Source organism: Panthera tigris, chromosome A3 (assembly GCF_018350195.1).
Source record: "Panthera tigris isolate Pti1 chromosome A3, P.tigris_Pti1_mat1.1, whole genome shotgun sequence".
Taxonomy (NCBI): Eukaryota; Metazoa; Chordata; class Mammalia; order Carnivora; family Felidae; genus Panthera; species Panthera tigris.
In genome coordinates, this window is record NC_056662.1 from 101683508 (window position 1) to 101700253 (window position 16746).

Genomic DNA, 16746 nt, shown 5'->3' on the forward strand with positions numbered 1-16746 from the left:
TATTTATTTTTGAGAGAGAGAGAGAGAGAGAGAGAGAGAGAGAGCCAGCATGCATGCACTGTATGCAAGCATGCAAGCAAGGGAGGGACAAAGACAGAGAGGAAGAGAGAGAATCCCAAGCAGGCTGCAAGCTGTCAGCACAGAGCCCACCACAGGGCTTGATCCCAGAAACTGTAAGATCATGACCTGAGCCGAAATCAAGAGCCGGATGGATGCTCAACCCACTAAGCCACCAAGAAGCCCCGAAATAGCCTGTTTCTAAGTGGAAAGGATCAGATGATTTGATCTGATCCCTCCCCAGAACCAGAACCCTCCCCCCACTCTACCAACCGCATGCAATATAACGGAAGTAGGTAGTCTTTACAATGGGCTGGGAAGTCGATTTGTCTGCACCTCCAGCAGGTAACACACCACACCTACCAGCTACCAGCTTTCAAGGAGATCCCATGTACCCAGACAGTGGGAGGCAAGTGCTTATAAATTTGAGTCCATACAGTTAGGGTGTGGCTTATCCTATATGCTTGGGCTGGAGTAAGCAAGTATCTAGTGGGGGGAAGGTAAGTGATGCAGTGGTGTGTGGGAGCTTGTCTAGGTTGGGGGTGGGTGGTTGCTACAATGTCCTTCCAGTGAAGGAAGGATAAGTCAGCCTGCCTTCTGTGCAGACCTGCTCCCTGCCACATTCCTCATCCCCCTGGACAGCCTTGCTGAATTATCCACAAACATCTGATTCAACTGGAAGCCAGGGTGAGAATGACTTAGAGAACTGGTGTGATGCCCACTCAGGGATGCAGAACCAAAGTCAGAGCCTCCTCCCAGTTCTTATCACATCTCACCCAGATCCTGACTTCTAAATTAGCACTTTGGAGCAAGCCAAGTGAACAGATTTTCCCCCTGGGAAGTCCCAAAGCAGTATGTTTCTTATTTGTAGAAGTATGATTGTTTGCTTCCACAAATAATCATGAAAATTCAAATCCTTCTTGGAAAGCAAATCATGAAACCATGAAACGAGGCACACGGACCAGGAAAGGTAGACAAGGAGGGTGCCAGGGGCCTAGGCTACTCTCTCAAATCAGGGGTCTCCCTGTCTCTGAAAACATCTCACCTTCTGGCAAATAAGGCAGCTGCAGTTAGAGGGATCCAGGTGAAGCCTGTGCTTGGGTCCCTCAGGGGACCAAGGTGTCAGTTGTTACTGGTATTCAGCCACCCTCTTCCTGGCCCTGAGCTTCCACACAGGCTGTTTGAAGGGGCCAATGCTTCTCTTTCTCCCCAGCCCCTCACCTCCATCCCGGCACCCAAACCCATCAGCCCTCAGAGACAGAAAAGGTATGACATCCTTTATATGCCAGGGATCAGAAGTGTGAGATGAGGGAGTCCTAGCCACCACCTGAGCATCCTGACACTGCAAGTCAACCTGAAGAATCACCTAGCCAGACGGTCCACATGGTTTGTGTGTGACTGCTCAGTTTGGATGAGTCCCTGGAGCAGAGGGATGTGTGGAATCCCGATACATACAGGAGCATCTACACACTGTATTTGGCTTTAAAATACAATATATCATTGGGCTGCCTGGATGGCTCAGTAGGTGGAGTGTCTGACTCTTGATTTAGGCTCAGGTCATGATCCCAGGGTCCTGGGATGAAGCCCCACATCGGGCTCTGTGCTGAGGGTAGAGCCTGCTTAGGATTCTCTCTCTCTCTCTCTCTCTCTCTCTCTCTCTCTCTCTCCCTCTCTCTCTCTTTCTGTCTCTCTACCCCACTCGTTCTCTCTCTGAAACAAAAAATAAAGTAAAATAAAATATAACACATCAGGAACACCTGGAAGAGATGTCAAGTAGAGGAACTAAGCCTCGGTGCCCTCCTAGCCTTGGGGATGAGACCCTTGTCCCAAGTATGTAATGTACTCGATGCACCATCCATCATGGGCCTCACTTCTAGAGCAGTGAGTCCAATTCCTTCCCCAAAAGACCCTTCCAGGGCCCTAATCCTTGTAAGATATTGGTCTTCTGATATTTTAGCATACAAACCACCTACAAGAATTCTGAAAAACTATGACTTCACCCCTTTGCCAACATACATGTTTTAGGTTAAAATCTAAAATTTTTTGTGATTTTAAATAGTTAATTACAAAGGTTATCATTTCTGGAATACTGTAAGTTTGATATAAAAAGAAAACTGCTACATCACTTATAAACATATCCAACAAAATCCTAATACCTCAGTGACTGATTCTTACTGTCATCCATCTAAAAATTACATGTTATACATCTAAAAATTCCACTTTAACGGGAGAAAATTAACAGCATTCCTTTTTTTCTTGAACTGATATATCCATTCATTTCTCCCATGAAATTTTAATATAATGTAACACATATCATGCCTAAAAACATTTTACTGATCATTCTATGATACTTCTTTGCAATAATAAAAATGTGTTCAATCAAAACTTAATTTAAAAAAAAACTTATTTTTTTATGTAAATATAGGACGTTAAATTAAAAAAAATTCTTCTAGATTGAGTCATCATTACAATTATTGTTAGCATACAATTGATCAAAATAACATAAATATATAAACATATTATGAATATTGATTATTAACGGGGCGCCTGCGTGGCTCAGTCAGTTAAGCGTCTGACCGGCTCAGGTCATGATCTCACGGTTCGTGAGTTCGAGCCCCACGTCGGGCTCTGTGCTGATGGCTCAGAGCCTGGAGCCTGCTTCATTCGGATTCTGTGTCTCCCTCTCTCTGCCCCTCCTGGATCATGCTGTGTCTGTCTCTCTCTCCCAAAAATAAATAGTAAAACATTAAAAAAAAAAAAAAGAGAGAGAGACTGACTGATATTCTTTATTTTAAAAAATACATATTGATTACTTGTGATATATCTTGATGAGACCAAGCTTTTTAAAAAATTATTTCATACATTTATATATTACTCATAATTAGAATGATCCTATTCAACATTGATCCTATAGGTAGTGGGAAAACATGTACATATAAATAATACATAGATAGGAATGAAAGGAATTTTATTGTAGCTATGTCACACAATTCTTTGAAATCTTTCTAAGTTACTTGCCAAAATCACATAGTCAGTCATCTATCATCAAAAACTATGTTTACAAAGATGTAAAAGATCTGTATGCTGAAAACTATAGAAAGCTTATGAAGGAAATTGAAGAAGATATAAAGAAATGGAAAGACATTCCCTGCTCATGGATTGGAAGAATAAATATTGTCAAAATGTCAATACTACCCAAAGCTATCTACACATTCAATGAAATCCCAATCAAAATTGCACCAGCATTCTTCTCGAAACTAGAACAAGCAATCCTAAAATTCATATGGAACCACAAAAGACCCCGAATAGCCAAAGTAATTTTGAAGAAGAAGACCAAAGCAGGAGGCATCACAATCCCAGACTTTAGCCTGTACTACAAAGCTGTCATCATCAAGACAGCATGGTATTGTGACAAAAACAGACACATAGACCTATGGAATAGAATAGAAACCCCAGAACTAGACCCACAAACGTATGGCCAACTCATCTTTGACAAAGCAGGAAAGAACATCCAATGGAAAAAAGACAGTCTCTTTCACAAATGGTGCTGGGAGAACTGGACAGCAACATGCAGAAGGTTGAAACTAGACCACTTTCTCACACCATTCACAAAAATAAACTCAAAATGGATAAAGGACCTGAATGTGAGAAAGGAAACCATCAAAACCTTAAAGGAGAAAGCAGGAAAAGACCTCTCTGACCTCAGCCGTAGCAATCTCTTACTCGACACATCCCCAAAGGCAAGGGAATTAAAAGCAAAAGTGAATTACTGGGACCTTATGAAGATAAAAAGCTTCTGCACAGCAAAGGAAACAACCAACAAAACTAAAAGGCAACCAACGGAATGGGAAAAGATATTTGCAAATGACATATCGGACAAAGGGCTAGTATCCAAAATCTATAAAGAGCTCACCAGGGGCGCCTGGGTGGCTCAGTCGGTTGAGCATCCGACTTCAGCTCAGGTCACGATCTCACGGTTCGTGAGTTCGAGCCCCGCGTCAGGCTCTGGGCTGATGGCTCAGAGCCTGGAGCCTGCTTCCGATTCTGTGTCTCCCTCTCTCTCTGCCCCTCCCCCATTCATGCTCTGTCTCTCTCTGTCTCAAAAATAAATAAACATTAAAAAAAAAATTAAAAAAAAAAAAAGAGCTCACCAAACTCCACACCCGAAAAACAAATAACCCAGTGAAGAAATGGGCAGAAAACATGAATAGACACTTCTCTAAAGAAGATATCTGGATGGCCAACAGGCACATGAAAAGATGCTCAACGTCGCTCCTCATCAGGGAAATACAAATCAAAACCACACTCAGATATCACCTCACGCCAGTCAGAGTGGCCAAAATGAACAAATCAGGAGACTATAGATGCTGGAGAGGATGTGGAAAAACGGGAACCCTCTTGCACTGTTGGTGGGAATGCAAATTGGTGCAGCCACTCTGGAAAGCAGTGTGGAGGTTCCTCAGAAAATTAAAAATAGACCTACCCTATGACCCAGCAATAGCACTGCTAGGAATTTACCCAAGGGATACAGGAGTACTGATGCATAGGGGCACTTGTACCCCAATGTTTATAGCAGCACTCTCAACAATAGCCAAATTATGGAAAGAGCCTAAATGTCCATCAACTGATGAATGGATAAAAGAAATTGTGGTTTATATACACAATGGAGTACTACATGGCAATGAGAAAGAACGAAATATGGCTCTTTGCAGCAACGTGGATGGAACTGGAGAGTGTGATGCTAAGTGAAATAAGCCATACAGAGAAAGACAGATACCATATGTTTTCACTCTTATGTGGATCCTGAGAAACGTAACAGAAACCCATGGAGGAGGGGAAGGAAAAAAAAAAAAAAAAAAAAAGAGGTTAGAGTGGGAGAGAGCCAAAGCATAAGAGACTGTTAAAAACTGAGAACAAACTGAGGGTTGATGGGGGGTGGGAGGGAGGGGAGGGTGGGTGATGGGTATTGAGGAGGGCACCTTTTGGGATGAGCACTGGGTGTTGTATGGAAACCAATTTGACAATAAATTTCATATATTGAAAAAAAAACTATGTTTAATGACTTATTATTCAACAACTTATTTAGGTCCTTCTTCAGTTTTGTTGGAAGTTAAGAAATGGAAATCACCCGAAGCCGCGAAAGTCCTTGGAGTCCTTCACTGGGGACTGAGACATTCCCTTTGTTTAGTGCCCCAGGGGTCCCGATTCCCCAGAGCAAAGTAACTTCCTGAGAGGAGCCATGTGTGGGAAGACTGGCGTTCTCTTCTTTCTTGAAGGGTAGAAGAGCAAATATACAATGGGAAGTGAAGGTAAGCCTGCCTCCTTTCTGCTATTCACATGGCTGCCTGCCCTCATGCTGTTTATTGGACTGGATGAATGCCAGGAGTGACCACAGCTGATGTCAGGGCATCAGGTGACTACACAGCACCTAATTGAGCTCTACTTCGTGGTGAGGGGTTAAAGGTTGGAGTGAGAGGCCTGGGCCCACTCTTAACTCTGACGTTTTTTGTTCCTCTGTAACAATGCAGGGTGGGAGCAACGTCAGGTATCAGCTCTAGCATCTGTGGATCAGTTCATCATCAGTGATAGGAAAATAACCAAACACAGCAATAGGATGGAGAATAACTGGGTGGGTTAGCAATGAAAGACGTTATTTTTATTTTATTTTAGGTAAGGTGGTCAGGAAATGTCCCTCTGAGAAAGTAGCTTAAGTAGAGTACTGAATATAGATAAGGTATCAATCTTGCTAAGATCTAGGGGAACAGTGTGCCAAAAGAAGGGAACTTCTAGACGTGAAGTCCCCAAGGTCAGAAGTGGGCTTGACATAAATAAGGCACAGGAAGAAGGCCAATGTGGCTGAGGCAGGGTGAGCACAGGAGAGACGGACAAGGGCCAGGTCTCTATGCAAGAAGGGTGGACCTAGTGTGTCATGCAAAACCATTGGAGGTTCTTAAACACGGAAGAGATAATCTCTTGTATTCTTTATCATCTTGCTGTTGTGTGAAGAATGGAGCCTGGGGACAGGAAGAAAGGATGACAAAAGTGGAAGCAGAGAAACTAGTTAGGAGACTGTGGCAATGGACTATGCAGGAAATAATAGTATCCTGGACCAGGGTAATAAGTGGTGGGGGATATATTCTGGGCATAGAAACAACAGAACTGGCTGATGGAGTAAATGTAGCAGATGAGAGAAAGAGAGAAATCAAAGGGGACTCAGGTTTAAGAGCTGAGTAGCTGGGTAAATTGGGGTATTTAAAGAAATAGGGCAGCCTCGGGAAGCAGCAGATATCATGTTCTTTTGTGGAGAAAGGGGTGGACCAAAAGTTCTGTTTTAACCAAGCTGTATTTGAGATACCTATTAGCCACGAGAATATAAAATCCAAATCTCCCTTTAGATTCAGATTCAGGAGTATCTGGCATGTAGCAAGTGTATGATGCCATGGGTCACCTGATACTACCTAACAAGAGTGAGTTGCTGGAAAAGAAAGAATGGCTGAAGACTGAGCCCTGGGAATGACAACATAGAGAGGTTGAAAGGAAGAAATAGACCATCAAAGGAGATTGAGGAGGAGTAACCAGTGAGGTGAGGGAAAAACCAGGAGAAGGGAGAGGACAACAGGAGAAAGCGGGTAAAGGAGAAGGAGGTCCAGCAGGTCCAATAATACGGAGAGGTCATGTACATGAGGACCTGGCCATTGACTCTGGTGAAAAAGAGGTTGTGGGTGGCCATAACAAGAGGACAGAGCTTAAGGACAAAGCCCTTCTAGGAATTGATTCAGGAGAGAATGAAAGGCAAGCAAATGGAGCCAGTGAGTAGCCAAGACTCCTTTGCATAGTTTTGCTGTAAAAGAAAAGGGGGAGCAAGAGGGATAGAGAAACACAGTGGTAGCCGGAGAGGGCTGTAAAATCAAATAGGATTTTTATGTTTAAGATGGGAGTTGTTATAGCACATCAGTAGGTTTGGTAGGCTCGTATAAATCAATCGGTAGGAGGGAGAGAGAAATGATACAGGAGAGGAAAAGGAGGATCACAGGAGGCAAAGCCTAGAGTAGCCCTGAGGGAAGGTGAGGAAGGGAGGTGATGTACATGGATAGATACAAGTCGGTCAGTAATTCCTGGGGGAGAAATACAAGGCAACTCTTCTCCTGACAGTGCCTGTCTTCTGAATGAGATCCACAGAGTGTGCTCAGTCACACTAGCTACTCAGGTCCCTGTGGGTGTTATTCCTGCACAGACTGGGTTCTCCTCTCCTGGCTCCATAAGCAGGACCATTTTCACTGCCCAGATCTTACTCTCAAACCAAACAGGTTGAGCTGCCCTGGCCACTGGCACATTCTCTTGGAGTCATCCTCTGCCAAACTCCAAATGTTGTTGTGCTTTCCTTCAACCCGTTTTAAGGTCCTACTGGATTCTAGAAAAGTCTCAGAGGCATCTCCCTCCTACTCATTATCATATGGCAGCTGTGAGCAGTGGCTATCACAGGTAATAAATGCATAAGAATTTATGCCATCACAGGCACTAAATACATAAGAATGCTGAGATTTTAAAGCACTCATTAATCATTATAGTGAGTGCAGAATTGTAGTCTTCAGCAAATGTTGAAAAAAATCAGATACTAAAAAATTTGTAAATTAGCTGATAAAGCAATAAAAGATAATAACTAAGTACCAAATAAGGGGAAAGAGCTCATCTTTCTGTATCAGGTGGAAAAAGTTGAAAGCAGTTAAGATAAAAATTGGGCAACGGTAACATTTGAAAGGTCTATGGGGCTTAGTTGTGAGACCATTTCACAGCTAAGGCTTCCCACTGACTTACCAGCCTGGCCCCAACTCTAAGAATTGACTCTAGGAATTACAGGTGGTTTGCATCAATTTACCCAAAAAGAGACCAATGACACTGTCTCAAATTCTCAAACCTATAGCTCAAAACAAGTTCCTGAATCTGACCCAGGAACCTCAGGGTCAGAATCTTTGGCTTAGGAACCATCTCAGATGGTTAATTGGTGATCTGTACCCCTGTATTAAATGGCTTTACAACTCCAAGAAAATGTTTAAGAAAAAAAAAAAAAGCATAGAGCTGATGATGTAAATGAAACCCACAGCTTTAACACTTTTATGTTTAGAAAATAAGTTTTAAGATTGTCCTGGTAATCTGTCTTTGTTACTCAATGAGTTTGAAACAATTAAAGAAACTGAAACATTAAAGAATCTGAAATTTATCTTTGTAATTTCAATTTGAAATGTGTAATTGATATTAGACTTCTGGTTTTAATTTGAAGGGTAGAAAACAATTTGCTTATGTTTGTAAAAATTGTTTCAATTTTTATAGCCTGATTTATTACTTTGGTTTTCATTTGCTTTTTTTTTTTTTTTTTGAAGTTACAGGAAATTACTCAGATGCTTGGAAATATTTTGTTTATTAGGTTTTTAAGTCTGCCTTGGCAGGCATTTGAAGTATTTGAAAGAATTATATATTAAATTTGCAGATACATTAAATTTGTAGTTTAAAGTATTTAAGGGACCTCAATTAACTGTGGTAGAAAAGAAAGGTAAATATTTAGGGGAACTTAATACATTAAGCAATAAAATAACTGAGCAGGAACTTAAAAAGTGAAAATGGTTTTTCTCATTGTTATACCAAAAACTGGCATTATAAATAGAATAGCAATATTTTTTAAGTTTATTTTGAGAGCGGGGGAGGGGTAGAAACAGAGGGAGAGAGAAAGAACCCCAAACAGGCTCCGAACTGTCAGCGTGGAGCCCAACATGGGGCTTGATCCCACAAACTGTGAGATCATGACCTGAGCCTAAATCAAGAGTCAGACGCTTAACTGACTAAGTCACGCAGGTGTCCCTAGAACAGCAAGAGTTTTAAGTTGAACTTAACATGTTAAGAAAATTTTGGCTTTTTGAAATTTATAATTGTAAAAAAATTAATTATGTAAATTTAGGCTCCAATAATTGTAAATGTCTTTTCCATGTATACATGCAACATTTAAACACTGAACCACCCCCCACCCCAAAAATTTGACATTAAGGAAGTCAGCCTCCTTCACAGCACTCAATTCAGAAGACCACGGAGGGAGGACCCTCCCGGAGTGGTCTTTATGAAGCTGTGCCTGTCTTACTCCTTCCCAGTGCATTAACAGTCCCTTTGAGTCCCTGATGATGAGCAACTATGCTGCTGAGTCTCAGCACTGAGTCCCAGAAGGACAAACATCCATCCATATCCTGCCACCCGCTGCCCACCCCCCACCCCACACACTCTTTGGCAACAAAAAGCAATTTGAATTTAAATTTTCATGAACCCCATGAAAAGTATACATAGCCCCAGCCACATTTCTTGGAATTTTCTTTTTCTTTCATCCATTGCCACACAGCTGTCTCCACTCTTTCTCTTCCAAATTGTTAGAATCCATATGCCATGCCCTAGACTCCCTGCTCTTTACAGATTTGGCATCACTAAAGTCTAAATAACTAGACTGGCTAAGATAGAACTGCCTCTTTGAGGTCAGAAATAAGAGGGAAAGGGCTAAAATATTGTATTAAGAAAGGTTATCTAAAATGTGGGGAAAAGACAAAAAGACTATTTGTGCCTTTTCACTGTCTAACGAACCCACCTAAAAAGCATCCAATGCTGTAGGGCAGGGGTCCACAAAACATTTTCTGTAAGAGGCCAGATAGTAAATCTTCTAGGCCTGAGGACCATAAGGTTTTCTGGCACAACTATTCAACACTGCTGTTATATCTTAAAAACAGTTATTGACAACCTATAACAAATGGATATGGCTGTGTTCCAATATATTTTTATTACAAAACAGGCAGAAGGCCAGATTGAGCCCACAAACCAGTTTGCTGACCCCTTCTCTAGAGGAAAGTATCTTTTTGTTTGATTTACTGTTTACTCATGATCAAGGCCCAGACACTATAGAATTAGACATTAACTTGCAGAAGATTGAGGGGTTGAGTCATTTTTGTCCAGTAAAATAGCAAAGTAGTTCTGTTCAGAAAAATGGTAACCCAGCTGCTATGATATTATTGCCCTGGTTTATATCTAACCTTGCCATCTTACCCCAACGTTCTTTATTCCACTGACTTTATGTGTATGTATATATATATATGCACACACACACACGCACACATATATGTGTGCGTGTGTGATGTATGTATATATATATATATATGTATATATATATACATACATACATATATAGGTATCTATATCTATGTATGGAGATTATATAGATATGGATAGATGGAGATAGAGATAGAAAGATATAGATATATAGATATATAGATTAGATATAGATATAGATGATATAGAGACAGAGAGAGAGAGATCTGTCCCTTATCTCCTCCTTTGACTAGCTTTGCCATACTTTTGGTAGCCTTAATATGGACTTAAATATATTTTTGACACATTTCCTATATATTTGTGAGAGAGTTATATTTTTTATTTTTTATTTTTTTTTTACTGTTTATTTACTTTTGAGAGGGAGAGAGAGACAGAGTGTGAGTGGGGGAAGTGCAGAGAGAGAAGGAAACACAGAATCTGAAACAGGGTCCAGGCTCTGAGTCCAGCACAGAGCCCGACGCAGGGCTGGAACTCACAGACCACAAGATAATGACCTGAGCCGAAGTCAGACGCTTAACCAACTGAGACACCCAGGAGCCCTATGAGAGTTATATTTTTAACACCTTAAAACTTATACTTTGACAACTTCTGTCAATCATTTTTTTCCTGTCTCCTTAGAACCAGAATCACTTGGGTTACCCTGGACCAGACTGCCCCACCATTCCCCAGGCCATGGAAGCTTTGCAGCCCCTCCTCCAACCCTGACCTACCCTCAGTGTTTAAGCTCCTGGAGTTAAAAGACACTTGGACAGTAAGACTGGGCTGGGTGGATTAAAAAGAAATGCAGGAAGCAGGATCTACCAGGGCAAGCTCTACCTGTCCTGACTCTCTAACCTCACCCAAGGAGGTCTGTGGGGACAGGGAGGGGACCGCAGTCTCCACCTCCTCCTCTGCTCCCCAAACCGTGAGTCACGCTGAATGCAATAAACCTTGAATAGAAGAGTACAAAGGCAGTAAGTATCTGAAATCTTCAAAATGCCTCTCCTTTGGCCCAGAAATTCTACTTATAGGAAAAAAGCAGGGATATGTAGCAAATTTTATGTATTTTATTGATGTTTACTAGTATTATTCAAACTAACTTATAAAAAGTTGGAAAAAACCTGATCACCCAACAATTGAAAACCAGTTAAATAACTTTTGGTATATCCACATGATAGAATATTTTGCAGCCATTGGAGATCACATTTAAGTAGACTATCTTATGGCAAGGATAAAGTTCATTATATGGTGCTGCATGAAAATAAAAGTAAATTACAAAATAAGCAATTTTATTCAAAAATTAATGAGTACATATGATATATGCATATTATATATATGCAGAACAGGTAACATTTTATATATACATATATGTATACACATATATAATATATAGCATGATATGTTACATGTAATTTATATCATATATAATACAATACACATTATATGCACATACTATATATTTAATATCTGCTCTAGAGAGCAGAAAGATTAGACAAATATGATAGTGAAGGTGGGCTATATCTATCCTCCTGCTTACCCTGGGGGACTAGTTTTGAGCCCTCAGGTTAGGACCAGAGAGCAATGCAACAATTTTTTTGAGAGTCTGTGTCTCCTGCTGTTTGCGGGGAGCCAAATGACAGCATAACTGTTGAAGACCCCTCCCCACTCATTCTACAGGCTGTGGAGCAGCTTTCTGGAACTCCCAGAACTTAAGGAAGTCAACTGTAGAAGAGAGGAACCAAAGATGTGCATGGACTTGCCCCTGAACTTGTGGGCTGCACCACAACTGTGGAAAATTCCTAAAACAGTGGGGAGACTTGGGGAGAAGGCAGAGGCCCTGCATCAGCAAGTCCAGGCTACAGTCCACACACAGTTGTTTGTCTCTCTGGCTGATAAAGTCTCAGAATCTTTGGTCCCAATATTAAGTACCACAAGAGGCATACTAACCGGGTCCCATGACCACAAAAGGAAATAAACATAGACTCTGGCTTGGGCAGGGAAGGTGTAGGGAAGAACAGGGATGAAGTTCAAGACAGCTTTCATAAAAGCTAGACCCCAAAAAATGAGAACTTCTATTAATGGACATGGGGCAGATGAAACAGAGGCAAAGAAGATAAAGAGAGGGAAGTGCAGAGGGCAGAGTCAGATGTGACCAGAGGGAGGGCGGGACATGGCTAGTATAGAAGGAGGCAAGGCTGGTGTTTAGAAGAAACAGAATGCCACAGGACAGTTTGGATTTAATTCTGTGGGCAAATTAAATTTAATTCTGTGAGTAAACTGGTCACCCCCAACCCTGTGACCTAGCTCCAAGATAACAGGGGTTTGTTGAATGTCTGCTTCCACCCCACCATTCCCTCCCTCTTAAGAAGAAAAAGAAGACTGAGGCACAGAGGAGGGCAGTGACTTGTTCCAATGGCACCATGATTTGGCACAAAACAAGGACCAAACCTCATATCCAAGTATGCTGACTCAGGCTCCCTTCATCACTAACACAACTATTTTAGCCACCATAGACTGTCTGTGATATTGTTCACCATATCACCATATCACCATAGACTGTGATATTGTTCATGGCCAATGTTAGCCAACAGGTGCAGAAGAAGAAGAAGAGTGAAAGGCTGGGATTCCAGCTTTTACACAACTTGATTGACCTATAATCATACTTAACTTCTCTGCTCTATCTTCCCACTTATAAAATGGATTCCTTTGGACCAGATGGTATCTAAGGTCCTTTCCAGTTATAAAAACAAATGGTACTAGTGCCCAATTTTTGTGTCTAACTTTGCTATTTTACAAAAGCAATTTTATCTTTGCCAATTCCCTTCCTATCTCTGCTTCCTCCAGGCCCTTTTCCTAGAAAAACAACAGTATTGATCTTTATTCCTCTCTTAAGAAAGTGCTTTATGTCCTCAGTTATTGAGATGATCAGAAGTATCCAAATGGCAATTCTGGAATGGCCTGGAGGCAATAAAAAACCAAGTGAAATAGGTCCACTATAATAACAACCAACACCACAAATTCCTTTTTATTACATAAGAAAGATACTCTTACTGAAGAGAAAATAAAAAATAAATCCCCTGTAATGCCCACAGTCGTTGAATAACCATATTTGTACAGCACTTTACTGTTATTTTTACAAACTTCACATTTTATCCTGCAGAACAATCATGCGGGTGAGTTTAATTTTCAGTCCAACATCTGGCACAGTGCTCAGGACAAGAGCTTAACAAATGTTCAATGAAAAAAAAAATCCCACTTTTTGTGTGTGTGCCCTTTTTTTCCCAGCTTTACTGAGACAGAATTGAAATATCATATTGTGCAAGTTTAAGGTATACAGTGTGATGATTTGATAACTGTATATACTGTGAAATGTTGGCTACAATAAGGTAAGTTAACACATCCTTAATCTAACATAACTGCCATTTTGTTGTTGTTATTATGGTGAGAGCTTTAAAGCTCTAGTCTCGCAGCAACTTTCAAGTATACAATACAGTATTTTTAGCTATGGTTGCCATGCTGTGCCTTAGATCCCTGAAACTTACTCATCTTAGAGCTGAGTGTTTGTACCCTCTGACCAACATCTCCCCATTTCCCCCACCCCCAGCCCCTGGTAACCACCATTCTACTTCTGTTTGTATGAGTTCAATGTTTTTAGATGCCACATGTGAGATCATATGGCATTTGTCTTTCTCTGACTTATTCACTTAGCATAATACCCTCAAGGTCCATCTGCATTATTGCAAATGGCAGGATTTCCTTTTTATGGCTGAATAATATTCCATTATATCTGTATGTGTATATATGTAATATATGTATTACATGTATATAATGTTTTCTTTATCCATTCATCCATAGGTGGACACATATCATTTCCACGTCTTGGCTATTTGTGAATAAAGATGCAATGTATATGGGAGTGCCGAAATCTCTTTGAGATAGTGACTCTATTTCCTTTGGACATATACCCAGAAGTGGAATTGATGGATCATATGACAGTTCTATTTTTAATTTTTTAATGAAACTCCATACTGTTTTCCATAATGGCTGCACCAATTTACATTCCTACAACAGTGCACCAGGGTTCCCTTTCCTCCAAATCCTTGCCAGCATTTCCTTATCTCTTATCTTTTTGATAATACTCTAATAGGTATAAGGTGATATCTCCTGTGGTTTTCATTTGTATTTTCCCTGATGTTGATTGAGCACTTTTCATGTATTTGTTGACTTGTAGGTCTTCTTTGAGGAAACATCTATTCAACTCAAGTCCTTTGCCCATTTTTAAACTGAATATTTCTTTTGCTATTGAGGTATATGAGTTCCCTATATATTTTGGATATTAACCCCTTGCCAGATAAGTGGTTTGCAAATATTTTCTCCCATTCCATAGGTTGCCTTTTCCTCCAAGTGCAGGGGCACGCAGATGCCTGTACAGTGGAAGGTGCCAATTGCAGCTACTCATGTAGTAGTGGCAGCCAAAGCCAGCAGCAATGGCCTGGGCCAACTGTGGGCGTACTAGCAGCTGCAGGGCCCTGACTATGGATGTGCGTTCTCTCCACAGGTGCATGGCAGTGGATGCCAGTGATGGGGGCCGGAGCCAGGGGGTTCAAGTGCAGAGCTTTAGGAGGAGCTAGCTGCAGGTGAGCGGCACAGGCCCAAGCCCACAAGCAGCTGTCAGGGCCTTGGCTGTCAGCATGAATTTCCATGGCTATAGGATTTCACCATGGGTGTGTACACACAGCAGTAGGGGCTGGTGGTGAGAGGCCGGCCAGTGGCCCCCAAGTGCACAACTGGAAGGGGTAGCCACAAGCAGGCATGAATGGCAGTAGGGGGTCAGCTTCTGAGGTCCAGGCTGGCATTTCATACCCACACGGCCACAGGGGACGGGGATGGCTGCTGGTTGCAGGTCCCAGGTTCTGATGGAGGAATGCGGGATGAAGTAGGGAGAGATTCAGATGGCTGGAGGCTGGGAATAGGAATACCTGTGGGACAAAACACAGTGTCATCTGCGGAAGGTCCATGGCAGCTGTGCTGGCTGTTGGTTTCTTTAGTGGCAGAAGTTGCTGGGGTCCTCTGCAGAGCAGGTCACTCGGAACCCTTGTCACTCCCACTGCATGGCTCATACTTGGTAGCCCCTGTTCTTCTCTGCTCCTAGTTGTCCCTATATATCTAGCTTTGCTGGTCTCTGGGGTAAAACCAAAGAGCATCCTTCATGCAGTGCCGCCAAAGGGCTGGGGAAGCTGGTTGCTGACCCTGCTTTTCCCTTTCCAGGGAGAACTCGGTCCAGCTGGCGAGTTCCCTCATGGTTGCTGAACAACACTGGTTTGGGGGGAAGGGATGATGCAAAAGCCAAGTGAAGCTGTTCTTCCTTCCCTTTTTGTGCAGCTCTTGTAGGTTTTATGTTCTACTGTATCGCTGCACTTTTTTTCGTGGACTCCAGAGTCCTCCCAGAGCTGCTTTGGTTCATGGATAGCTGTCTAATTGTTGATCTTTGTAGGGGGACAGAGGCTGGAGTCTTCTACTTTACCATCTTGGTGACATCACTTCAATGATCCCGTTTTTAGATGAGGAAATTGAGGCCCAGAAACTATAAACCATATTAACAAAGTTCATTTATTCATTCGGTAATGTTTAGTGAGCACCAACCACGTGGCAGACCCTGTTCCAGGTGCTAGAAACACAGAAGGGAATATTTTAATACAGGGAGACAAAGAATAAACAAGTAAGAAAATAATTTACTTCAGTTAGAGGCACATGCCATGATGGCACTAACAGAGTGATGTGATAGAATTGAAAATGGGGTTCTTGAATAAGCTCAAGGAAGGACTTTCCTAGGAAATGACTCTGAACTAAGACCTAAATGGTAAGAAGGCCCCAAACACGGAAAGGAAGAACAATCCATCAGAGAGAACTGTAAGTATAAAGGCTTTCAGACAGCAACCGCCTGGATGAGAACGCCCATGAGGCTGGAGCATAGTGGCAAAGGGGAGCATCAGTGCTGGGAGGTGTTCTAACCACTGGCCTTCTGAGAAACAAAACAAAAAGTTCTGGTTTGTAGCATTTACCAGTTCCAAGGTATAAATGCTTCCACCTACCAAGCTACCAATGTGATTTCATGAAATACAAAACTGGAAACAGATGCACACAGCCAGCTCTCCCAAGTAGATAGCATAGCTTTGGCACACGACTGAGAGCGGTGAGATGAAATTGAGAGGCAGATAAAGGCCACCATCACTTGAGTGTTGTAAGCCATACTAAGGAATTTGGATCAAGATCATTGGGAAAACATGTAAGATTTTAGGCAAAACATAACATTACCAAATTCGTGTTTTAAAAACACTATTCTAACCACAGTGTGAAGAATGGACTATATGTACAGGATACAGATAAGGAGACTATTGCACCATCCAAGGGATGATGGTGGCTTAGACTATCGTGAGTCCAAGCGTCAATAATGGAAGATGAAGAAAGAATAAAGAGATTTTGGATTCTAATTTAGAGGTAAAAGTAATGGTCTTCCCAGTGGATTGGATGCGGGAAAGAGAAAAAGAAATGAATCAAAGATAACTTCTTAGATTT